Below are 26,293 nucleotides of genomic sequence, written 5' to 3' on the forward strand. Positions count from 1 at the left end.
GCTACTAGTCTCAGTGTTTAATCTCCTCCTCATGTGCCTCCTCCTTCCTTCTCTTTCTCCACTCCGACCTCAGCTCCTTTAATCCGTATTTATGGCCCCACATCAGCAGTCTTCTATGTAAATAGAAACCTGTCAGGCTGATCAGACTACAGAGACTTCCAACCTCATGGTCTTCTAGAGTGAGTCCTGCACTTATTTCTTACACTGACTGCACGTACACTGTGGCCCCTTCAACCTGCTTATCTCCCATTCAAGATGGTGTACCTGAAGCACAGATATGAATCTATGTTGATCCTAAGGCTGCCTTTAAAATAAAGTAAAAGCATAAATGCTGAGAAAGATACCTTTGTTTCTTTTCTTTTTCTTCTTTTGTCTCTTAAAAAATACATTTTGTCTCATATGCAGAAGGCCCTTGAGTCAATCTTCAATACTAAATAAAAGGAAACTCTTTCAGGGCTATGAAGATGGCTCAGTGGGTTAAATACTTGTGCAAATTGAAGGGGCTGAGTTTGATTAACAGAACACATGTAAAACTGGGTGTCATTCCATGTGTCTGTATCCCCAGCTCTCCTAGGGCAGGACAGGAGGCAGGCATAGGAGAATTCCCGGAAGTTCAAGTATCAGGTATCCTGGAGTACTCAGTGGACATGAGACCCTGTCTAGAACAAGGAGGAAAGTAACACCTGAGGTTGTGCTCTTAGCCCCATGTGCACACACACACACACACACACACACACACACACACAATAATAATAATAATAATAATAACTTTTAAATAAAATTTAAAATTAAAGCATAATCAGGCATTATAGTAAGCCAGTGATAAAATGTCATTTTTTTTTGTTGATGTACAAATCTCAACCTAGAAGGGAAAAAATATGTATTATTTGAATGGCATGCAGTAGCTAGCCATAGATAAGCATAGAATGCCTAATACAAACCTGGTTCTTCCTTATGGAAGAAAGAAATATATATCATTATCTTAATTTTCCAAACATCTTATGATATTGTACAAGTTGTTTTTAAATGTATAATAAAAATCATTGCTTTAATGGGAAGAAGAGACAGAATAAGGGAAACCACTTTTTCCTCAACTCTGAAACGTATCCTCTCCCAAGATGAAATTTCTTATTATAGAGTTAAAGTGTGGTACCCATAAAATGTGCTTTGTGTCAGTTGGTTTGGTTCATACATGGCAGAAAATACGATTCTGGAGATTCCATTCTTGTATAATAAGCAACTGCCAAGTACACGGAGGCCAGCATCTCTCCTTGAAGTTGTCTCCATCTTATTGGGCCAGATATCTTTGTTCACCATCTGGATATGCAGCATTGAGCTTAAGAAATTGTAAACAAAATACATTCCTTGGGTGGAACTCATGTGAGTGATGAGTTGAACTTAGCAAATCAACCCCTTGGGAAGGGGCTGAGTATTGTGATTCACTCTTATGCTATCTTTTCCCTCTGCTTCTGCCTCCTCCAATGAACTTCTCCGAATGCATTACTTTTCAAAGCTCCTTTGAGTCTGAGTTATGTCCCTTGGAGATAATACTCTGCTGAAATTGGCCTCTAGGCTACCAAGATGATTTTGTTTACATTTATTCGATTTAGATTTATTCTTTCTGCAGACATGGAAGAGCATTGCAAAATGGCCTCTGGCAGTGTATCTGTTCATATCCCAGTTTAAACACAAGACACAGCAGCTTCTCCACTTGCTAGGAAGCATTTGATTGCAGAAGAAACTGGGTGCTGGTTTTCTCTGGGCCCAGTGTAGCATATGATAGAAACATGTATGAGTGAGCAGACAACCAGAAGATTAGCATGAAGGGGTGTGTGTGTGTGAAAAAAATCACATAATTTTGGTTGTGCTGGCCTTTCTAGGCTTCTGTCCCACATCTTGCCAGACTGGAAACAAGGAGCATCTTGTTTAGGATAATTTCAATGTTATGGATATAGAGTACCTATTTACTCTATTAATTAAGGCCAACTTTTGTGGTCTTGTTTTGTTTGATTTTTGTTGGTACCGGGGTTTGAACCCAGGGCCTTGGCTAATACTCGGCTCCTGTACCATCTCCAGCTCCCAGTGCTGACTTTGTTATGGTTCACATTTGTATGTGTTAGATAATATGAACAATAGACTTTAAACAACCACTAGCCTTGGCCAAGAATCTAAACCCATCTCTTTCTCCATTTCTCTCTATGTAAAACTGGATATACATTAGTACAGACTGAACTAAACATTCTATTGGCTTTTAAGTAGTGGAAATCTACTGTGCTTTTAAAAGGGGTTATGTGATAGCTGAAGATTAATGTAAGCATTCAAATGTTTATTTCCTTCTGCATGCCTGGCTTTGTGTTAAGTGTCAGTTTTTACATTAATTACCTCACTTAATCTTCATGGATACCTCATGAGGGCAGCCTGCAGTATCTCCTCCATCTGACAGAGGACATATTTCACTATGGAAAAGTTAAGTCATGGCCCCAGGTTCACTCAAATGAAAAGCAGAAATGGTAGAGGGCAAATACTGGTGTCTCAGTACCTTTACTCCATACATCTCAGTAAAGCATCCGTGATGTCCCAGATACTGAACAGAATACAAAGATCAGCACGATTATATGTCTTTACTTTCCGGAGGTGTAAGGGAATTAATTTACACAAGTTGTCAAAGTTTCATTTCTGTTGCTGTAACATATTGTACCAGAAGATCAACTGAGAAAATAAAGGGTTTGTGGCATCTTACAATGTAGGCTGTGCTCCACCATTGAGGAAACGTCAAAGCAGGAACCCAACGCATAAACTTGAGTGTGTGCTGCTTGCTATTGCACACAGCATCACCTCAGACTGAACCACTCATTTCATAGCCAGAGAAGGGTAGCAGGAACCATAGAGGGTATTGCTTGATGTGTGACAGACAGGCTTATTTATGCTCAGCTAGCTTTCTTATATAGTTCAGGATCACTACATGGGGGATGATGCTGTCCACTCTAAGACAGGCCTGCTTACATCAATTAGCAGGCAAGACGATCCCAACATACATTCCTATACAGGCCAATCTGATCTAGGCTCTACCTGAGTTGGGATTCTCTTCCCAGGAAATTCTGTGTTGATTCATTGACAGACCCCCACCAAGACACATACTGATATATGTTGAAACAGCAGCAGACAACGGGTAAAAAGAAGAGCTAGGTGGGCGTGGGGAGCCTCAGTTCAGATTTAAGGGAAGCTGGGACTTAAGGAAAGAACGCAAAGAGTATGTACAGAATTCCTGTCCAGGTGACAATAAAAGAGTCACACGGGACATGAGAAGGAGCATGACTGAACAGAGAGGAAAGGAAGAGTGGTTAAAAAAGAAGAGAGAAAAGAGATGGGACCAAGTTAAGCAGATTCTTTGGGCAGAAACACATGGAGCTACCAATGGAGGTACAAAATGTCTTTTTCTTTTTTTAACATTGCCAGTGGGTTACAAGGCCTTAAAGAGAAACAGAAGACAGGCCTCATCCGGCCACATCAGCGCCAGGGTAGCAGGAGCGCAGGGTTGCCTGACACCCGCCAGCTACCCACGACCCCCACCGCAGGATTTTGGGACTGCTGGTGAGTGGAACACAGCTTCTGCTCCAGTCCAATCACGCGGGACCTGAGACTGCTCTGGTTGGGGAGAGAGAAATCCGGCCTACATAGGGCCACAACCCTCTTCCGGTCAGAAAAGCACCGGGGCAGCTGGGGCACAGGGTCTGCTGACACTCGCCAGCTACCCACAACACCCGCCACAGGATCTTAAGACTTCTGGTAAGTGGAGCACAGCTTCTGCTCCAATACAATTGCGCGGGACCTGAGACTGCATTAGTTAGGGAAGCAGAAACCGGCCTGAGTAGGACCACAGGCCTCATCCGGCTGGATCAGCGCCGGGGTAGCGGGAGCGCAGGGTTGCCTGACACCCGCCAGCTACCCACGACCCCGCCTCAGGATTTGGGGACTGCTGGTGAGTGGAACACAGCTTCTGCTCCAATCCAATTGCGTGGGACCTGAGACTGCATTAGTTAGGGAAGCAGAAACCGGCCTGAGTAGGGCCACAGGCCTCATCCGGCCGGATCAGCGCCGGGGTAGCTGGAGCGCAGGGTTGCCTGACACCCGCCAGCTACCCACGACCCCCGCCGCAGGATTTTGGGACTGCTGGTGAGTGGAACACAGCTTCTGCTCCAGTCCAATCACGCAGGACCTGAGACTGCTCTGGTTGGGGAGAGAGAAATCCGGCCTACATAGGGCCACAACCCTCTTCCGGTCAGAAAAGCACCGGGGCAGCTGGGGCGCAGGGTCGGCTGACACTCACCAGCTACCCACAACACCCACCACAGGATCTTAAGACTTCTGGAGAGTGGAACACAGCTTCTGCTCCAATCCAATTGCGCGCGGGACCAGAGACTGCATTAGTTAGGGAAGCAGAAAACCGGCCTGAGTAGGACCACAGGCCTCTTCCAGCTGGACCAGCACCGGGGTACCGTCAGCTACCAACAACCCCCGCCGCAGGATTTAGAGACTGCTGGTGAGTGGAACACAGCTTCTGCTCCAATCTTTAAACAGTGACAACGATAACAACTAACCCCAGAGATTACCAGATGGCGAAAGGTAAACGTAATAATCTTACTAACAGAAACCAAGACCACTCACCATCATCAGAACCCAGCACCCCCACTTCGCCCAGTCCAGGGCACCCCAACACACCGGAAAAGCTAGACACGGATTTAAAAGCATATCTCCTGATGATGATAGAGGACTTCAAGAAGGACTTTAATAACACACTTAAAGAAATGCAGGAGAACACTGCTAAACAGGCAGAAGACAATAAAGAGGAAGCACAAAAATCCCTTAAAGAATTGCAGGAGAACACTGCTAAAGAGTTACAAATCCTTAAAGAAAAACACGATAACATAATCAAACAGGTAGAAGTCCTTACAGAAAAACAGGAAAACACATCCAAACAGATGATGGAAATGAACAAAACCATACTAGACCTAAAAAGGGAAGTAGACACAATAAAGAAAACCCAAAATGAGGCAACACTGGAGATAGAAACCCTAGGAAAGAAATCTGGAACCATAGATACGAGCATCAGCAACAGAATACAAGAGATGGAAGAGAGAATCTCAGGTGCAGAAGATTCCATAGAGAACATCAGCACAACAATCAAGGAAAATGTAAAATGCAAAAAGATCCTAACTCAAAACATCCAAGAAATACAGGACACAATGAGAAGACCAAACCTACGGATAATAGGAGTGGATGAGAATGAAGATTTTCAACTCAAAGGACCAGCAAACATCTTCAACAAAATTATAGAAGAAAACTTCCCAAATCTAAAGAAAGAGATGCCCATGAACATACAAGAAGCCTACAGAACTCCAAATAGACTGGACCAGAAAAGAAATACCTCCCGACACATAATAATCAGAGCAACAAATGCTCTAAATAAAGATAGAATACTAAAAGCAGTAAGAGAAAAAGGCCAAGTAACATATAAAGGCAAGCCTATCAGAATTACACCAGATTTTTCACCAGAGACTATGAAAGCCAGAAGATCCTGGACGGATGTTATACAGACACTAAAAGAACACAAATTCCAGCCCAGGCTACTATACCCAGCCAAACTCTCAATTAACATAGATGGAGAAACCAAAGTATTCCACGACAAAACCAAATTCACACATTATCTCTCCACGAATCCAGCCCTTCAAAGGATAATAACAGAAAAAAACCAATACAGGGACAGGAACCACGCCCTAGAAACAACAAGAAGGTAATACCTCAACAAACCTAAAAGAAGACAGCCACAAGAACAAAATGCCAACTTTAACAACAAAAATAACAGGAAACAACAATTACTTTTCCTTAATATCTCTTAATATCAATGGACTCAACTCCCCGATAAAAAGACATAGACTAACAAACTGGCTACACAAACAAGACCCAACATTTTGCTGCTTACAGGAAACTCATCTCAGAGAAAAGGATAGACACTACCTCAGAATGAAAGGCTGGAAAACAATTTTCCAAGCAAATGGCATGAAGAAACAAGCTGGAGTAGCCATTCTAATATCTGATAAGATTGACTTCCAACCCAAAGTCATTAAAAAAGACAGGGAGGGACACTTCATACTCATCAAAGGTAAAATCCTCCAAGAGGAACTATCAATCCTGAATATCTATGCTCCAAATACAAAGGCAGCCACATTCATTAAAGAAACTTTAGTAAAGCTCAAAGCACACATTGCACCTCATACAATAATAGTGGGAGACTTCAACACACCACTTTCACCAATGGACAGATCATGGAAACAGAAACTAAACAGGGACACAGTGAAACTAAGAGAAATTATGAATCAAATGGATCTGGCAGATATCTACAGAACATTCTATCCTAAAACAAAAGGATATACCTTCTTCTCAGCACCTCATGGTACCTTCTCCAAAATTGACCACATAATTGGTCACAAAGCAGGCCTCAACAGATATAAAAATATTGAAATTGTCCCATGCATCCTATCAGATCACCATGGACTAAGGCTGATCTTCAATAACAAAATAAATAATAGAAAGCCAACCTTCACGTGGAAACTGAACAACACTCTTCTCAATGATACCTTGGTCAAGGAAGGAATAGAGAAAGAAATTAAGGACTTTTTAGAGTTCAATGAAAATGAAGCCACAACATACCCAAACTTATGGGATGCAATGAAAGGATTTCTAAGAGGAAAACTCATAGCTCTGAGTGCCTCCAAAAGAAAACTAGAGAGAGCACACATTAGCAGCTTGACAACACACCTAAAAGCACTAGAACAAAAGGAAGCAAATTCACCCAAGAGGAGTAGACGGCAGGAAATAATCAAACTCAGGGGTGAAATCAACCAAGTGGAAACAAGAAAAACTATTCAAAGAATCAACCAATCAAGGAGCTGGTTCTTTGAGAAAATCAACAAGATAGATAAACCCTTAGCCAGACTCACTAGAGGGCACAGGGAAAGCATCCTAATTAACAAAATCAGAAATGAAAAAGGAGACATAACAACAGATCCTGAAGACATCCAAAACACCATCAGATCCTTCTACCAAAGGCTATACTCAACAAAACTGGAGAACCTGGATGAAATGGAGAAGTTCCTAGACAGATACCAGGTACCAAAGTTGAATCAAGATCAGGTTAATGATCTAAACAGCCCTATATCCCCCAAAGAAATAGAAGCAGTCATTAATAGTCTCCCAACTAAAAAAAGCCCAGGACCAGATGGGTTTAGTGCAGAGTTCTATCAGACCTTCAAAGAAGAGCTAATCCCAGTTCTTCACAAACTATTCCACAAAATAGAAACGGAAGGTACTCTACCCAACTCATTCTATGAAGCCACAATTACTCTGATACCTAAACCACAAAAAGACCCAACAAAGATAGAAAACTTCAGACCAATATCCCTTATGAATATTGATGCAAAAATCCTCAATAAAGTTCTTGCTAACCGAATCCAAGAACACATCAAAACAATCATCCATCCTGACCAAGTAGGCTTCATCCCAGGGATGCAGGGATGGTTCAATATACGGAAATCCATCAACGTAATCCAGTATATAAACAAACTCAAAGACAAAAACCACATGGTCATCTCGTTAGATGCGGAAAAAGCATTTGACAAGATCCAACACCCATTCATGATAAAAGTCTTGGAAAGATCAGGAATTCAAGGCCCATACCTAAACATGATAAAAGCAATCTACAGCAAACCAGTAGCCAACATCAAAGTAAATGGTCAGAAGCTTGAAGCCATCCCTCTAAAATCAGGGACTAGACAAGGCTGTCCACTTTCTCCATACCTATTCAACATTGTACTTGAAGTCCTAGCCAGAGCAATTCGACAACAAAAGGAGATCAAAGGGATACAAATTGAAAAAGATGAAGTCAAAATATCACTTTTTGCAGATGATATGATAGTATATATAAATGACCCTCAAAATTCCACCAGAGAACTCCTAAGCCTGATAAACAGCTTCGGTGAAGTAGCTGGATATAAAATTAACTCAAACAAATCAATGGCCTTTCTCTACACAAAGAATAAACAGGCTGAGAAAGAAATTAGGGAAACAACACCCTTCTCAATAGTCACAAATAATATAAAATATCTTGGTGTGACTCTAACTAAGGAAGTGAATGATCTGTATAATAAAAACTTCAAGTCTCTGAAGAAAGAAATTATAGAAGATCTCAGAAGATGGAAAGATCTCCCATGCTCATGGATTGGCAGGATCAACATTGTAAAAATGGCTATCTTGCCAAAAGCAATCTACAGATTCAATGCAATCCCCATCAAAATTCCAAATCAATTCTTCAACGAATTAGAAAGTGCAATCTGCAAATTCATCTGGAATAACAAAAAACCTAGGATAGCAAAAACTCTTCTCAAGGATAAAAGAACCTCTGGTGGAATCACCATGCCGGACCTAAAGCTCTACTACAGAGCAATTGTGATAAAAACTGCATGGTACTGGTATAGTGACAGACAAATAGACCAATGGAATAGAATTGAAGACCCAGAAATGAACCCACACACCTATGGTCACTTGATCTTCGACAAGGGAGCTAAAAACATCCAGTGGAAGAAAGACAGCATTTTCAACAAATGGTGCTGGCACAACTGGTTGTTAACATGTAGAAGAATGCGAATCGATCCATTCCTATCTCCTTGTACTAAGGTCAAGTCTAAGTGGATCAAGGAACTTCACATAAAACCAGAGACACTGAAACTTATAGAGGAGAAAGTGGGGAAAAGCCTTGAAGACATGGGCACAGGGGAAAAATTCCTGAATAGAACGGTAATGGCTTGTGCTGTAAGATCGAGAATTGACAAGTGGGACCTCATGAAACTACAAAGCTTCTGCAAGGCTAAAGACACCATCAATAAGACAAAAAAACCACCAACAGATTGGGAAAGGATCTTCACCTATCCTAAATCAGATAAGGGACTAATATCCAATATATATAAAGAACTCAAGAAGGTGGACTCCAGAAAGTCAAATAACCCCATTAAAAAATGGGGCTCAGAACTGAACAAAGAATTCTCACCTGAGGAATACCGAATGGCAGAGAAACACCTGAAAAAATGTTCAACATCCTTAATCATCAGGGAAATGCAAATCAAAACAACCCTGAGATTCCACCTCACACCAGTCAGAATGGCTAAGATCAAAAATTCAGGTGACAGCAGATGCTGGCGAGGATGTGGAGAAAGAGGAACACTCCTCCATTGTTGGTGGGATTGCAAGCTTGTACAACCACTCTGGAAATCAGTCTGGCAGTTCCTCAGAAAATTGGACATAGTACTACCGGAGGATCCAGCAATACCTCTCCTGGGCATATATCCAGAAGATGTCCCAACCGGTAAAAAGGACACATGCTCCACTATGTTCATAGCAGCCCTATTTATAATAGCCAGAAGCTGGAAAGAACCCAGATGTCCCTCAACAGAGGAATGGATACAGAAATTATGGTACATTTACACAATGGAGTACTACTCAGCTATTAAAAAGAATGAATTTATGAAATTCCTAGCCAAATGGATGGACCTGGAGGGCATCATCTTGAGTGAAATAACACAATCACAAAAGAACTCACACAATATGTATTCACTGATAAGTGGATATTAGCCCAAAACTTAGGATACCCAAGATATAAGATACAATTTGATAAACGCATGAAACTCAAGAAGAATGAAGACCAAAGTGTGGACACTGTGCACCTTCTTAGAATTGGGAACAAAACACCCAGGGAAGGAGTTACAGAGACAAAGTTCGTAGCTGTGATGAAAGGATGGACCATTTAGAGACTGCCGTATCCAGGGATCCATCCCATAATCAGCTTCTAAACGCTGACACCATTGCATACACTAGCAAGATTTTGCTGAAAGGACCCAAATATAGCTGTCTCTTGTGAGACGATGCCGGGGCCTAGCAAACACAGGAGTGGATGTTCACAGTCAGCTATTGGATGTATCACAGTGCTCCCAATGGAGAAGTTAGAGAAAGTACCCAAGGAGCTAAAGGGATCTGCAACCCTATTGTTGGAACAACATGATGTACTAACCAGAACCCCGGAGCTCTTGTCTCTAGCTGCATATGTATCGAAAGATGGCCTAGTCGGCCATCAATGGAAAGAGAGGCCCATTGGACTTGCAAACTTTATATGCCCCAATATAGGGGAATGCCAGGGCCAAAAGAATGGGAATGGGTGGGTAGGGAAGTGGGGGGCGCTATGGGGGACTTTTGGGATAGCATTGGAAATGTAATTGAGGAAAATATGTAATAAAAATATTAAAAATCAAAAATAAATAAATAAATAAAACTTTAACTGTTGGTATGTTCTGCATCTCAGTAAATAACTGATGAAACATATGATAATAGTAAATCTCATTAACATTTACTAAATATACTGGAATATAATCTCCTTGTAGAAAAGAATCATATCTGTTTGTCTCATCATTTGAATCTCAATGTATGCCTTAAAGTCAATCCTTAATACCCATTATTGATTACATAAATGAAGAAGGTCTTAGTCCATGGCTAATGTTGCAATGTTCACTCTGCACTTATTTCCTCACTTAATTCTCACAGCTTTAATGTAAGTGTATTTATTATTCTTGTTTTGCAGAGGCAATCCAAGGCTTAGTGGGGCTTCATTTCTTAGTTTCCAAATCTCTATAACCCTATACCCCTGGGTGTTTGTGTGTGAACTGTATAATCAGTCAGATACACATCCCCAGCACCCTTTCTCAGAACTCTGAAAATGAGGCCAAAGTGTGGCAAAAGCCTCCACAGACAACTGAAAATCAAGCCGGCCCCATTGCCCAATATGGTTTGGATAAGCCTGTTTTCAGGATTCATATACTGAAAGCTTGGTTATCTGTTTGGCAATAGGAGAGGCTGTGGAAACTTTAAGAGGTAGGGTCCATTCAGACATGGGTTGGAGTGGGTCATTGAAGTTACTGATCTAAGAAGGAATTAATGCTGGTCTCACATACTGGGTTATAAAGCCTAGTCTGTATTTTTGGGTGATAGACTCTTCTAGACTATTCTAGATAGACTATTCTAGACTAGTTCCCTTTCCATGCCTCAATCATTTTGTGATGTGGCTCAGGAGGCTCTCACCAGAGGGCCAAACAGATGGGTGTCTGTGACTTTCTCCCCCCACCAATAGTCAGTTGAGATCAATCCACAAGGGCGAATTGTACAGAGACAGAATGGGGTGTGTCAGAAGCCCTGTGAGTATGTCTGGTAATAATACATGAGGACCAGCTGTGGGAAGACAGATCAACTTTACTTGGGGTGAGTCAAGGGTTTGGGGGTAAGGGAATAGGAATATCCAGGATAGGCAAATGTCATTAGCTGAATGAAGGCTTAAGATACCAAGATGCCTCATTAGCATAAGGAAGCATTTCAGGAATCCCGGGTGCTATCCAAACAGGTTCTTATCTGGAGAAAGAAAGTTGACACCACCAATCAAAGAAAACATGTGGTGGAACTCATGGCTCCAGCTGCATATGTAGCAGAGGATGGCCTAGTAGGCCATCAATGGGAGGAGAAACCCTTGGTCCTGTGAAGGTTCTATGCCGCAGTATAGGGGCATGCCAGGACCAGGAATGGGAGTGGGTGGGTTGGGGAGCAGGGGAAGGGGATAGGGGATTTTCGGAGGGAAACCTAGGAAAGGGGATAACATTTGAAATGTAAATAAAGAAAAGGAGCTGAAGGGGTCTGCAACCCTATAGGTGGAACAACATTATGAACTAACCAGTACCCGCCAGAGCTCGTGTCTCTAGCTGCATACGTAGCAGAAGATGGCATAGTTGGCCATCACTGGGAAGAAAGGCCCCTTGCTCTTGCAAACTTTATATGCTCCAGCCAGGGCCAAGAAGTAGGAGTGGGTGGGTAGGGGAGCAGGGCGGGCAGGGAGGGTATAGGGGACTTTTGGGATAGCATTTGAAATGTAAATGAAGAAAATACCTAATAAAAAATTGAAAAAAAGAAAATATCAAATAAAAATGATAAAAAAATAAATAATAATGATAATAAATGAAAAAGAAAGATAAAGAAAGTTGATCCTGTAATCTAACCATGGCTATATAACATTCTCCAGGTGGAGGTGTTGAGGGGTGGGGATGGGGATTTGAGCTCCCCAGAGGAAACCAGAGAAGGAGCCGCCTTGCTAATAAAGGGAGTCCATTTGCACCAGAAGGCTATCCAGACAATGATAGAGTTTGACCTTAATTACAAGGGTAACAGATGGCCTGAATTTAGACTTTGAATATTGCGAGGTAAATAAACCTCCTTTTTTTTTGTAAAGCACCGGGTATGTTGGTTATAGCAAGAAAAATGAAATTACAATGCTGGTTAGGATGGGATGAGTCAAGTCTACCTGCAGAGGCGAAAGAGTAAGCAAGATTTGGCAGAAGGCAAACGGAAACAAACCATCAGCGCCCTCACCCATCCCTCTCCCTTCCCTGGTTATTTCAGGCCCGCCTCAGCTCCACCACCGGAAGCAAGGCTGGAAGCTGCTTCAGAACAGCCACACAAGTCTAGCTCTCAACAGATGTCCTAATGCTACCTGAACTTTCCAAACCTAGGCATGCTGGGATGAAACCATTAGGCTCCAAGTGCCCTAAGCCCTGATGGGAAAACGCTGAGTACTGAAAGCAAGGTTGCAAGAGATTCAGCTTCCAAATCAGTGGCTAAGCCACATTTATGCAAGATGAGATATGTGGTCTTTGCCATGAGCTGCTTTAGGCTTTGGAAACAAAACAAAATTATTCTGGAAGTGCAGACAGCATGCATTGAGTTCGATAGTTCCCCTTACTCTGTTGTAGAGTTCATAATTCCATTTTATCAAGTACTGTGGCTCTGGGATGAAATAAAATTGGCAAAAACATTTTCAATCTTTCCCTTAGAACTACATAATACTTCCTTTAGAATAGTGTGTGTGTGTGTGTGTGTGTGTGTCTGTCTGTCTGTGTGTAAAGATTCAGTTGGAAATAAAATAAAATGAAATTCTTAGAGCTTATACAGCTCATGATAGAATCTTAAAGTAATGCATTTTTATATTTTCTCTCGATAAAAGGGCTGTTTTCCACTAAGAAAAAGAATGAAGACTACATAAGCTATTTGCTTAACATGGGAGTCAATTTTACAGAATATTAACAACATGAACGAAGCTCACTATGTGCTATTAAGTTAAAATGCAGCTTAACAAACACTAAGCATACAAAAAATATTTGTATTCACCTGTAGAAAAACCAGAATGATGGAGCATTAAATATTAACAATAAGCCCTCCTTGCTTTCTTTTCTCTTCCCTCTAGCCTTTCATTTTACTTCCTGCCATTTTTTTTGTGGCAGCCACTGTCTTTGGCTTCAGGAGTCCTGAGATACGAGTTAGTACTATGATTTTGGCTTACAGTCAGTGAAATAAACAAATAGATGGAACAGTCATGTTTGCATATGTGTATGTATGTATATGGTAAAAAAGTATAGATGTTCTAAGAATTCGCCTTGTGATCAATAGACCTGAGTACAAGACAGTTTCCTTTTACTTGTTATCTAACTTAAACAGATTTTTAGGTTTCTGTGTCCCTGAGCAGTGACAACAGTATAAACTTCACATGACAAAGAAGAGATTGATTGAATGATGAAGAAATGAAACTGTGGTCACAGGGTCCACACAGTAACTACTCAATAAATAGCCACCATTCCCTTTATCATAGAAGGCATAGGAGGGGTCCAGATTAAACCAACAGGCTCATAAAAATCAAAATCCCAGAGTTGATGGTCTCAGGAATAATGCCCAACTGGTTATAATAAGTTATTAACATAGTTAGTTTACATAGACAGTCATCAAGCAAGACCCACTATTGTCATACCTAATTTCCAGATGCTATACCATCTAACTCCCCTCTAAAAGCTTTCACCACACTCACACCTGTTACTCCTCCAAAGAACTCTGAGGCAGCCTCCTCCCTACACAGCATCACCCGTTGTATCTCAAATCAACTCACAGGACACCACTGGTATTCTTACAGGCATGATGTACCATATGCCTTTCTGTTTTATTGCTCCTTTAGCTTCTGGAAAATATAATTACCATAACCAAAAGAAGTGACTGAGTTTTTTTTTTTTTAATTTCTCAAGAGCTAGCAGTATATGAAACAGTGTGGCAATTGAGATTAAATCAGAACTGGATAACCCCAGAAGGCATGAGCAAATACCTCACACCAACCTCTGCCTGTACAGAGGTTTACCCACAAGCTTGGAAAGAGCTATGTCATGGATCCCTTGTGGACTTGAAATGAAGATCATGTGCCAAGGTAATTCTTTTATTTACCTTTTAATGCTATGATGAAAATATATACAAGAAACAATTTATGAAAGGAAACATTTATTTATACTATGTTTATATTTCAGCCCCTTATGGCATGGCTGAAGGACTGTGTGGCAGAGGCTATCCATATTGTGGTAGACTATGAAGCAGAGAACTATTAAAATTCTAAATGCCCGTAGTAAGGCTCTTCTTCTAGCTAGAGCATGGGTCTTCAGTTTTACTGTCACTCCCAAAAGGTGTCACTGGTTTAAGGGAAGGGAAAGACATGAACCAGTAGAGGACATTTCAGATTCAAACCAAGACAGTTGCTGAGTAACCTAGACATAGCTCATGTTTAATCAATGATGGATTTTCTCTGTCAATAAAAGCAATGTGTTGGATGTATTTATACAGATACTTTATGCCTCTGCCACTTAATCTCAACATGTCCCCATCCACTTCTGAATAGCCCAGAGTAAATAAGCCTTTCAGATGTGCTGAAAGTTAAAAGGCAGCTGAATTAATTAAGCACACTTTGGGGGGGAAAGATTCATGTCTGTCACGGATTTTTAACAAAATTAGATAATACTGTCAAGTAGAGACACTAAAACAATTTTGGTCAAATGTACCAAACTCCATAATTAGCATCTCCCAAAAAGCTGAGTGAAAACTTCAGTTCAACAAAGTGAAGTGATTCTCATTCAAACATGCAAAAAATTGTGATTAAATGGCTCAGGTTACTCTCCATGGGAGAGTAAAATGACCAAAATGTCTCATTTATGAGTTTTTGAAAAGCCGCTCATTGACAGTTATCAATTACATAACTATCACTTTCCTAGAAACAACAACAATAAAAACAAACAAAAACAAGGAGGTAATGGATACAAGTTGTAAGGAAATATATTATGCTTCCACAGAGTGAATTTGCTACAATAAAATGTCTACACATGCGATCTCTCCAGTCTTTATAAGGCTATGTATCCTGTTGGCTGCGGAGGACCTTGTGGTACTATGTTCCCCACTTTCCTAACTCTATTCTCCACTCAGGTTAGAAGAATGGATACAGGAAATGTGGTTCATTTCCACAATGGAATATTCCTCAGCTATTAAGAACAAGGACATCTTGAGTTCTGCAAGCAAATGAATGGAACTAGAAAATGTCATCCAGAGTGAGGTAACTCAGACCTAAAAGGACATGCATGGTATGTACTCACTAATAAGAGGATATTAGTGAAAGAAAAAAAAAAGGACAGACTAAAGGTCAACAAGCTGAAGGATCCAAGTGAGGGTGCCTCAGTCCCACTTGGGAGGTAGAAGAGAGCAATCACAAGTGGGGAGGGAGGGGAGAACCTGGGAGGGAAAGTGGAAGGGGATTCGGGTAGGAGAAGGGAATCTAATCTGATATTGGGTGAGGGAGAAGAACTGAAGCCTTAAGGGCCAGCAGAGAGAATGGAAACAGGCAACCCCTGGAGGTAGGAGGTTGTGGGAACCCTCCAGAATGCACCAGAGACCTGGGAGGTGAGGGACTCTCAGGACTCACAGGGAGGGACCTTAGATGAAATACCCTACAGCAGGGGAGAGGGAACTTATAGAGTCCACCATCTCAAAGGATACCAAGAAACTTTACATCACCCATACCATGGCTTTTGCTTTCTAGTGCCTAGTCAACTTGGCCTCATGGCAACATAGGAAGGCCTTTCAACTGCTGTGCCTTACTTTCATCCTTGCCTCTGATTGCTACCCAGAAGTCACACATCCCCATATGTGCAGCCCTTCCTCTTCAAGTTAGACATGAGTCTTGCCTCAGGCACTCACCTGGGGATCTCCTGTGCTTCCTGAGAGCTTCTGGACTCATTCTCTGATGCTTGAAAACAGTTGGCTTCCTGCTTGCTTCTGTATCAGCGTTGAGTTACTTCATAAGAGTATAATTCATTTTGTTTCCCCAAGGCCTGACACAATGATAGATATGCCACAGCCACAAAGTCAGGCCCTGTTAGAAATGCCATGCCTGTGTTCTGCTTACTGAAATCTCTTCTTATGACTTGGATGTGTCTGTGCCTTCAGACATTCAGACTGAACTTTGAGTCTCAGTGTATTCCTGTTGAGACCTCTAAAGGATAATTAGATCATCAGGGCTTGCCCATCACAAAGGCCTCCCATAGTTCCTGCAGAGCAGGTTATTATAAAGCAAGTCTCTAGTCTCTAGCTTCCTTTCTCATATACACCGGATTATCTTCAAATGTAAACACTTGATTTTGTAATATGAATGAGCCACCAGAACCTTAATAGACACTATAATCTCCAAACCACAAGGCTTATGTGAACCTCTTTCTTCTTAAATTATTCAGGCATAGATATTCTGTTATAGTAACAACTTTGGAATAAAATGCCATGCTTAATTAAAAATTAAATCTTTGTAAAGCTATTTCTCCTTATTAATAGTCATATAAAGTTCAGGAATCAAAGTGATACTCTCCATTGATGGCACTCACACAGCGGGTGGCAAATAGGCACTGACAGTTGTGGTGATTATCTGTAGCCTGCTGGACTCTGTCAGGACTTCAAGTTCAAGAGATTATCACATCAGGGGGCTCTTTGGACCTTACCACACAGTAAGGACAGCATGGATCCTGATGGATTAGTGTTCAAGCTGAAATTCAGCTTCTGCTTCTAAGATATCAATGGTTTCTACAATCTACCAAATCTATTTTCATGGTACCAGGACTTTTGCAGGGAGACAACACTTTTAGCCTCATTTGGAAAGAATACAAGCAATATGCTAAGCCAAGGTTTCCCCAGACTTATCTGTGAATCACTGAGTGATTTAAGCTCTCATTTATCAGGACTGGAGTATGTGCCTCCTGGAATTGTATATTTCTTTTTAAAAATCTCTCTCTCTTTCTCTCTCTCTCTCTCTCTCTCTCTCTCTCTCTCTCTCTCTCTCTCTCTCTCTCGCACGCGCACACACGCGCACACACACACGCGCACACACACACACTGTGGAGTCAAAAGAGGGTATCAGTCCACTGTGTATGAAAATGCCCCATGGAGTCAGAAGAGGGTATCAGTCCCTGGAGCTGAAGGTTAGTGAAACACAATGCTAGGAAATGAACTCCCATCATCTGAAAGAGCAGCATTGCTCTCAATGTCCCAGTCTTCTCCTGGTACCCAGATCCTGCATTTCTAGCCAGAACTGAGGGATGTAGATGCTAGTATTCCACAGGCCACCACTTTGAGGCTTTGAGAAGTGAGGCTCTCTACTCAGCACCTCCCTGGATCTGTGTTCTCATCCCTCCTCCTGCCTGAAATGGCTTCTGGTCTCAGTGAATTGACTGCTATCTGCAGAGCTTGCTTCATTTAAATGCTCTCACCTCAAGTAAACATGACTTCTTCCTCCTTGGTAATCCCGGAAGATTGTATTTGAGAAATCATTGCCAAAGAGTTATGAGTTGCAGTTTTCATGTTCCTTACAATTTGAGGATACATTTCTGCTTTCCTAATCACACTTCATTTTAAATTCTGTACAGTAATTAAAGTATTGTTCAGAAACTCTCTCATTCATTAAGAATAAAATAGCCAGAAAAGTGTGAACAACCTAGATTTTCAGAATTGCATGATAATAATTTATGTTCATAGTAATAACACAGAAGTTCAGGAGCCTATAATAGTAATGAAAGAAAGATTAAAGTTATGTGCAGCACATTTTAGTCTTTAGAGAACTTTACTGTGTTCTAATTCTCTGACAATGTCATATGGGGTGTTTGTGTACGATGTGCTCTGATCCCTTGGAAATGTACAAAAAATAGAAATTGTCACTTTCAAGCTCATGCAATATTCAGCAACCTTAGCATCCACTCCAAGGCTGCCACTCTTCCACCACACATATATGCGCATGCACACCCATACTCATGTGCATGCTCAATACATGCTTTATTGGAAAAAATATAGAAAAGGAAAACTTCTCCAAGATTTTCTGGATTCACTGTGGTCCCCTCATAGTCCCCTTTACTTACTTTCTAAAATTGGAAAGCATTTACTTTTCAGGACTGAGTCTTCATATTATTTTTCATTTTTCTTTACATATTCTTGTAATGGATGCAAATTTCTTTTCATTGCAAGAGGCTTGCAAACATTCACACACTAAAATGAAGCACACACACACACACATACACACACATACACATACACACTATGAAGAAGAGAAAAGTCAAAGGATGATGATAAGAATGAAGTGACCAAAAACATTTGCCTGGTCCTGTACTCCCTAGGTATTCACTGGGCAAGGATGTCAGTATCGTTAGATCTAACTTCTAGTGTGCAAACTCTCCTTCCTTTCTTCTTCCCATGATACACAAGGCTATGAGGAGGACTTTATCTGTACACAGCCTCTTTTTGTAGAAGTAGCATATACCTCCTGATGTTTCCTGGTATTCTAGTAGAGTTACTGCTTCATTTACAAGGGAGAATAAATGGCATATTTGTTTAACAATTATAAACACTGCTTCAAATGCATTTTTTCATAATAATCGTGGGCCCACAACCCTGGCATCAAGAATATTTCCTTTAGTTCAACATTTTAATTCCTTCTGAGGAAGTAAAACCTGGGTGTCATTCTGACTTTTTGCTTTAGTCCATCTCCCAAGTTCCAGGGCTTGTTTTGATAGACTCCATTATTAGCTTGAAGCCTCACTTCCCATTAATGAAGGTTGTGTTCCATCCCCAATGTAACTCATCAACATAACCAGGAAAAATTCTCCTAAGTATGAAGAAGCTCATAGTGAATTTATCAGCTCCAACTGGACAGGGTATAGTTGTTAGGGGCACCCCCAATTGTAAGAAGTGAAAACTAGCTCTCTTCAGCTGATCACCACACCCTCCCCATCTTGTAGCCTTCAGAGTGTAGTACAATGAAGAAAGAGGCACTAGATGAGGCTCCCCAGGGCTTTCACACTGTCTCTTAATTATGTTTGAAGGCTATGTTTCCCACAATATGTGGTTTCCTTTCTTCATATTTAGGAATATTTTAAAAGATAGGCCTGATGGTAATTAGAAAGCAATGCTTGGATTAATATTATGTGAGTTCATGTACACACACACACACACACACACACACACACACACACACACACAAATGAGGAGAGGGCCAGGAGCAAAGTATACCATTCAAAGACATGACCACAACAGCCTCCTCTAAGCCAACTCACAGAGCCTACCTCCTCAGTGTTTATTTAGCTGTGAACTCACTGATAAATGAGATGGTGTCCTTGTGATACTGTCATCTAGCATCAGCATTACCAGCTAGAAATGCATGTCTGGCGTGTGAGTCTATAACCTGTATCACTTGACGTTCAAACTGTGTGATAGCTATGGGCATCTTACTGTGATGGTCCTAGAAATCGGTCTGGGACCAAATAGAAATGTGATTTCTTTTAGGGGAAAATCTGTACCCTGACCAAGACAGGCATGGACAGAATGGGTAGGAACTATCTCTGAGCTGTTGCAGCAGGAACAGCCAGCATGCTCCCTCTATCATATAGGATCCTTGCATTCTTCTTACTTTGTATTTTGCCTTCAGCCTGAAGAATGCCTTGGTTTCTGCTTGTCCACTTTCTTTACTCGCTAGCAGTGGCCATCTCTAGTAATACATAGAAATAACTGAAAGAACTGTGAAAGTAGTAAAGTGTCACATTCCTATATTGAAAGGACAGTCACAGGGACAACAGAGTTTCATTAGTGCTCCATACTTAGCACCTACAGCTTGTGTAGGGTTAGGGGACAACAGTGAAGATGAATACCCCACAGTAGGAGTTTACTCTTTTCTCTTAATGTCATCTTGGAAGGAGAGCATAATCCTCACTAGACAACCTGGCAGTACTTCATCTTGGACTCTAGCCTGTAGAACTAAGGAAAACAAAGCTCTGTTCTTCTAAGTTATCCAGTGTGGAGTATTTTGTTACTACAACATTAAGGGACAGATATAGTTGGGCTAGTTCATTTGGGATGTCAAGATTTGACTGAATTAGGAAACATGGCATTGAAGAAGTATGGTTGGAAACAGGTTGCTGCAAGCACAACTTCCAGCTGTTGTGGGGCAGGCATCATTCCAGCAATTCTCTTTTATCTGAGCATGAGCCAATGCTCACCCAGCTATTCTACAAAGGTGTCTTCTGTGACTTCAGTTATGTGATGGTGAACTGAAACACACACACACACACACACACCTCTTTCACCAATGTGCAATATCCAGGAGTTCCCTGCTGGTGTAGTTGTCACAAGACTCAGAGAGGATGATGTCCCAGTTCATTATAAGACCAATTAATAGGAGCACCCTTTTTTGTATTTCAAGAGTTCTGCTTTAAGAGTTATATGATAAAAGCACACAGTGAAGATCTGTCTGTTTCCCTCTGCCATGGAATTGATGAGTTATAGGTGAGCTCACGCAGATGAGATGGAATAAAAGCCATTATTCTCAGCCAAGCTTTTGCCGCTCTTAAAGTTTGAGGACACAGGGATTCCTAAACATATTTTCAAGTCTTTTCTTCTTCTATTTGTATTGGGTTGCGTGAGAAACCTGTGTGAGTGAGTGTGTGTGTGTGTGTGTGTGTGTGTGGTCCCTGGGACCAGAAGTATGGTTAGGGAGTTGAGGAAATTAGCATATGCTGTCTGTCTGTCATTTGTCTGCCATCTTCAAACAAAGATAGGGCAAGCGGCAGTCAGGAATGGGACTTAGGTTATTGATTTCTTGCATTTATATCAAATGTTGGGCAGAAAAGAAGGATAATCTCCTTAATTTCATTTCATCTGAACCCCAAATAAGCAATTATATGCTAGAAAAATAAACTGCCCCACTTCATGCTGCTATGAGGATTTCAGTTAGAGATGACCCTTCAACTTTGAGATAAGGCAGTGAGTGGCAGACCAGTCAATCATGATACACTTATTTATCCAGTCACTCGTCATTGCTTCAGTCACCAAACCAGCTGCTTTATGCTACTTCTACTGTTCTTCTTTATATTTGCTTCATGCTTTGACTGTGTGGCCTCCAAACCCAGCTGTTGTCACTGTCATTGTCTTAAGAATGTGGACTATCCCAGTTAAGGGGTGGTGCCACCCACACATCTCAAAATTGTTAACTCAGAAATATTTCTGTCCGAAGGAAAGACAGGGACAAAAAAAAAAAAAAAAAAAAAAAAAAAAAGGAACAGAGTCTGAAAGAAAGGCCACCCAGAGATCAGCCCACCTTGGAATCTATTCCATCTGCAGACACCAAACCCCAACATTATTGTTGATGCCAAGAAGTGGTTGCTGATAGCAGCCTGGTATGGCTGTTCCCTAAGAAGTTCTTCCAGCACCTGGCCAATACAGATACAGATACTCACAACCAAACATCAGATTGGAGACCCTTGTGGAAGAGCTAGGGGAAGAACTGAAGGAGCTAAAGGGGATTGCAACCCCATAGGAAGAAAAACAATATCAACTAACCAGACCCCCCACCCCCTCGAGTTTCCAGGGACTAAACCACCAAACATAGAGTATACATGTAGGAATCCATGGCTCCAGATACATATGTGGCAGAGGATGGCCTTACCTGACATCAGTGGATGAGGAGGCCCTTGGTTCTATGCATGCTTGATGCCCCAGCATAGGGGGGTGCTAGAGTGGTGAGGAGGGAGTGGGTGAGTGGATGAAGGGGCACTCTTAGAGAGGCAAAGGGGAGGGGGAGAAGGGGTATAGAATGGGGTTTGTGAAGGGACAACTGGAAGGGGGCATCATTTGAAATGAAGGGGTAACCTGGAAGGGGGATATCATTTGAAATGTAAATGAATAAAATGATTAATAAAAAATGTGGCCTGTAAGAAGGTATTAGGCTGTAAGGCTACATCTTTATGAGTGGGAATAAGGGCTTAAAAGGGGGGATTTGTACAGTATTCTGTTCACTGTCCTTCTGCTATGTGTGGACACGGTACTCCTTCCTTATGCATGTTGCAGAACATGTCATCTTGGAAAGAGAGTGTCACCTTCACAGTGACAATGACAGTACCTTGATCTTAGACTGTAGAATCTCCAGAAGTAAGAGTAAACAAAATTCTGTCCCCCTGACTTATCCAGTGTGAAGTGTTTGGTTATGACATCATAAAATGGATAGACATACTTGGGTTGGTTGATTTGGGATACTAAATTGAATTAAGAAACACTCAGATAGCTGTGAAAGCATTTTATGTTCAGTGCTTCAATAGATACCCACCCCACTCATCTTACAATAAAAGGGGGGCCTAGATAGTTTTCTGTGTAAATAGAGTATTGGGATTCCCCAGATGTATCTTGAGGGTGTTTACTGAAGACTGCATACAAGCCCAGGGGTGAGCAGTCTATCAGTCACCAAAATGCTATGATAGCTAATCACTATTGTCAACTCATCTGGATTTACAATCACCTAAGAGCCATGCCTATAAGGATTTCAAAGAAGTTTAACTGAGGAGAAGAGTCCTATCTTTAAAAGTGGGTGGTATCACCATGAGGACTAGGATACCATCCAAAAGAAGAACAGGTGCTGAGTGCCAGCAACTATCGTTCTCTGCTTCTTGAGTGCGGGAGTAATGTGACCAGCTGCCTCACTGTACTACCAGAATAAGAGCCATCATAGCAGCCAAACCTACACCATGCTAGACTTGCCTGCAAACTGTGAATGGAATACTCCCCCTTCTCCCTTAAGTTGCTTCTTCTCAGGTACATTGTCATAGCAACGAGTAAAGAGCTGACTAAGGACATTTCCCCACCATCAGCACCTTTTCACAGAGTTCTCTGTCTTGTTTATTTCTTATGGCTCCATGCAAAATAACTGTACTATTTGTTAGCTTGGGTACTTTCATATTTTGGGTTGTCAGCTTCATGTTTTTGAAACAGCCTGCTGTACCTCCAGCAAGTTCAAATCAGACATGCATGCTCAGGTATGGCAGCTCTTACGTTCTTCCAGAGAGAAGCCAGCTCACACCAAGATCATTCCCCAAATTCGATGAAATTTAAATCTGTCCCTTTCTCCTGGGGATACTCATAGGCTTATGGAGAATAACCTTTCATTCCAATGTTAAACTTTGAAGTCTCAGAACAAGAGCTGAAGAATTGTGCTTCGGCATACAAGGCCTGTTTCTTTTCCTTGCTGCCCCACATTTCAAAGAAAAATGAAAATAGGTGAGAAATCCCTGCTGCTGCTGTTGCTGCTGCTGCATCCCAGGCTCTTGGGACTCAAGGCTAGGACAGCACCTGACAACAAATAGAAGGTAACTGATTGGCTTTAATGTGGAAAAATGGAGGCACAGAATTCTTGGAGAGAAAAACCTCGTCTTGCTTGCCTATAATCTGGAGTCAGAGCTATGTTATTACCTTTCTCCTTCATTATTTCCTTCAGTACATGCCTATAAATGTTGTAGAGTAGCTTAGAAGGGGATCTTGGGGAAGCATCAGGCAGTGATGCTCAAACTTCACCTCTTTAATTCACATCTGTATCAGTTATATTTGATTGCTATGTTAAAATACCTGGCACATGCACTTAAGGAAGGAAGGGATTATAGATTAATTCTGCCTAACAACCTTGGTCAGAGATTCTTCTCTCTGAAATGGTCAGCAGCTGATGCAGAGACACATAACTGGGAGCATCGGTCACTATTGAGTACTCTTCTCTAAATGAGACATCAAGATCAACTTCCCATGTCTCACGAGGCTCAGAGAACATCAGAGAAGATGTGGTGGAAGGAATGTAAGAGGCTGATGAGGTAGAGAAATGCTGTGAAGTTCTGTCTTCTGAACATGACCTGGCTATGCACGATAGCAATGGTGAATTGTACCAGACATGAATATAGTCAAGCCAATAAGATCAGTCAATGACCTACTAGTTGGATTCAGTGAGTTATTGAAAAGACAAATCCACACAAAATCTGAATGGACATGAAGGTAAAAGGGAGACAGAGTTGGGGTGCCAGAAAGGAACAGGAGGGGAGTTGTTGGAATTTATGAGCAAGATACACTTTGTATATGTGTGACACTGTACAAGAATAGATAGAAGATATTCTACTTTCCTTTAAAAGAAATTGAGAAAGCAAGCATGCATACTATCATTTCTCTCTGCTTTTGATTTCAGATGTGATGCAATGTGATAAGCTATTTAAAGTTCCTGCCTTGACTTCCTTGCAATGATGGAATGTAACATGGAATTTTAGGATTAAGTAAACCATTCTTTTTCCTACAAACAAAAATGAAGCAAGCAAGGAAGGAAAAAAGAGACAGAGGACGGGAGGGAGACAGGGAGGGAGGGGGAGGGAGGGAGGGAGGGAGGAAGGAAGGAAGGAAGGAAGGAAGGAAGGAAGGAAGGAAGGAAGGAAGGAAGGAAGGAAGGGTTTCTTTTGACTCACAGTTTGCGTTTTGTGCCATGATTGTGAGACCATGAGGTGGCTAGTCACATTGTGTCTCTAGTTGGAGGGAAAAAATCTCAATATTCTACTCAAGTACCTTGTCCATAGAAAGACCCCATTTGCTTGAGTGGACCACCAAAATTCCCAAATGTTCCCACATCCCCGATAAGCATGGGGCTAGTTATGTTAGTGTTCTAATTTGCTTTCTGCCGCTACAATAAATACCATGACCAAAAGCAATTTAGGGAAAGAAAAGGAGTAATCTTACAACTCCTACCTCACAATTCACTATTGACAGAAGTGAGACAGGAGCTCAAGCAGGAGCTGGGACAGAAATCATGGGGAACCACTGCTCGCTGGCATGTTCCCTTGTCTCAGGTAGCTCTCTCTCTCTCTCTCTCTCTCTCTCTCTCTCTCTCTCTCTCTCTCTCTCTCTCTCTCTCTCTCTCTGTCTCTCTCCTCCCTCCCTCCCTCCCTAGCAACCAAACATACAAGCACAAGACAAAAAGTCTATAAAAGTACCATTGAGTTCATTTTGATTGTCCAGCTACTGCTAGGCATGGCAGTACCTGACTCTAAGTGTAGTTTATATACTCAATGAGACTCTATTGGAGAAAACAAAGTTTTCTTTGCAAGTAAATGTCAATTGCACATAGCTTCTAGGTTAGGGATAGGAGCTCGTGTCCACTTCCCTGTCGCAGTGATGGTTCCACCTACCCAACAAAATCTGTCTTGAACCTGTGCAGGCCCTGTGCATTTCTGCATTCTTTGTGAATTCATATGTAGGTTACTCTTGCTGTGTCTAGAAGACACTTGGTGTCAAATCTTTTGGCCTTCTCTTTTGCATACTTCTCTAGTCTTGATGAAGAATTTGATGAAGACATCCCATTTAGTGTTCCAAAGTCTCTCACACTCTGCACATTATCTAATTGTGGGTCTCTATGCTAGTGCCCATATATTTGCAAGAGGAAGCTTCTCTGATTTTGACCTATCTAGTCTCAGGTTCTTGGTCACAGGAACAGTTTCAGTCACATGTTTTATCTTGTGGAGTGACCTTAAGTCCAATCAGAAAATGGTTGGTTATCACCACAACATTTGTGCCACTATTATGCCAGTGAATCATGCGACCAGCACTACACTGTAGATTCCAGGCTTTAAAGCCGGGTTGGTGGCTGCTTTTCTCTTCTGGTAACACACAGAGTACCTTTTAGTACAGTGAACACTCGTCAGTAGCGTGATTGTTATAGTTAGGTGCCAGTTCAACCTGTCCATGTTTAACAAGATATGTAAATGTTCCCTTTAGCCATAGGACCCTACCATCAGTTTGTGAAAAGCAACCAATAGCCTTGTCAATAGCATGAGTTGTTTCAGAGCTTCCTTGGTCTCCTTTGGACAATGGCTCAACTGTGATTTAACCCATTTTTGGCACTGGATATTTCACTTATTGGTTAAAGATGTCTAGTTGGGGCATTATCTCCACTTGTTACATCATGACTCCATTTACACTTATT

Source organism: Mus caroli, unplaced genomic scaffold, assembly GCF_978045245.1.
Source record: "Mus caroli unplaced genomic scaffold, Mus_caroli_1 scaffold_8, whole genome shotgun sequence".
NCBI lineage: Eukaryota > Metazoa > Chordata > Mammalia > Rodentia > Muridae > Mus > Mus caroli.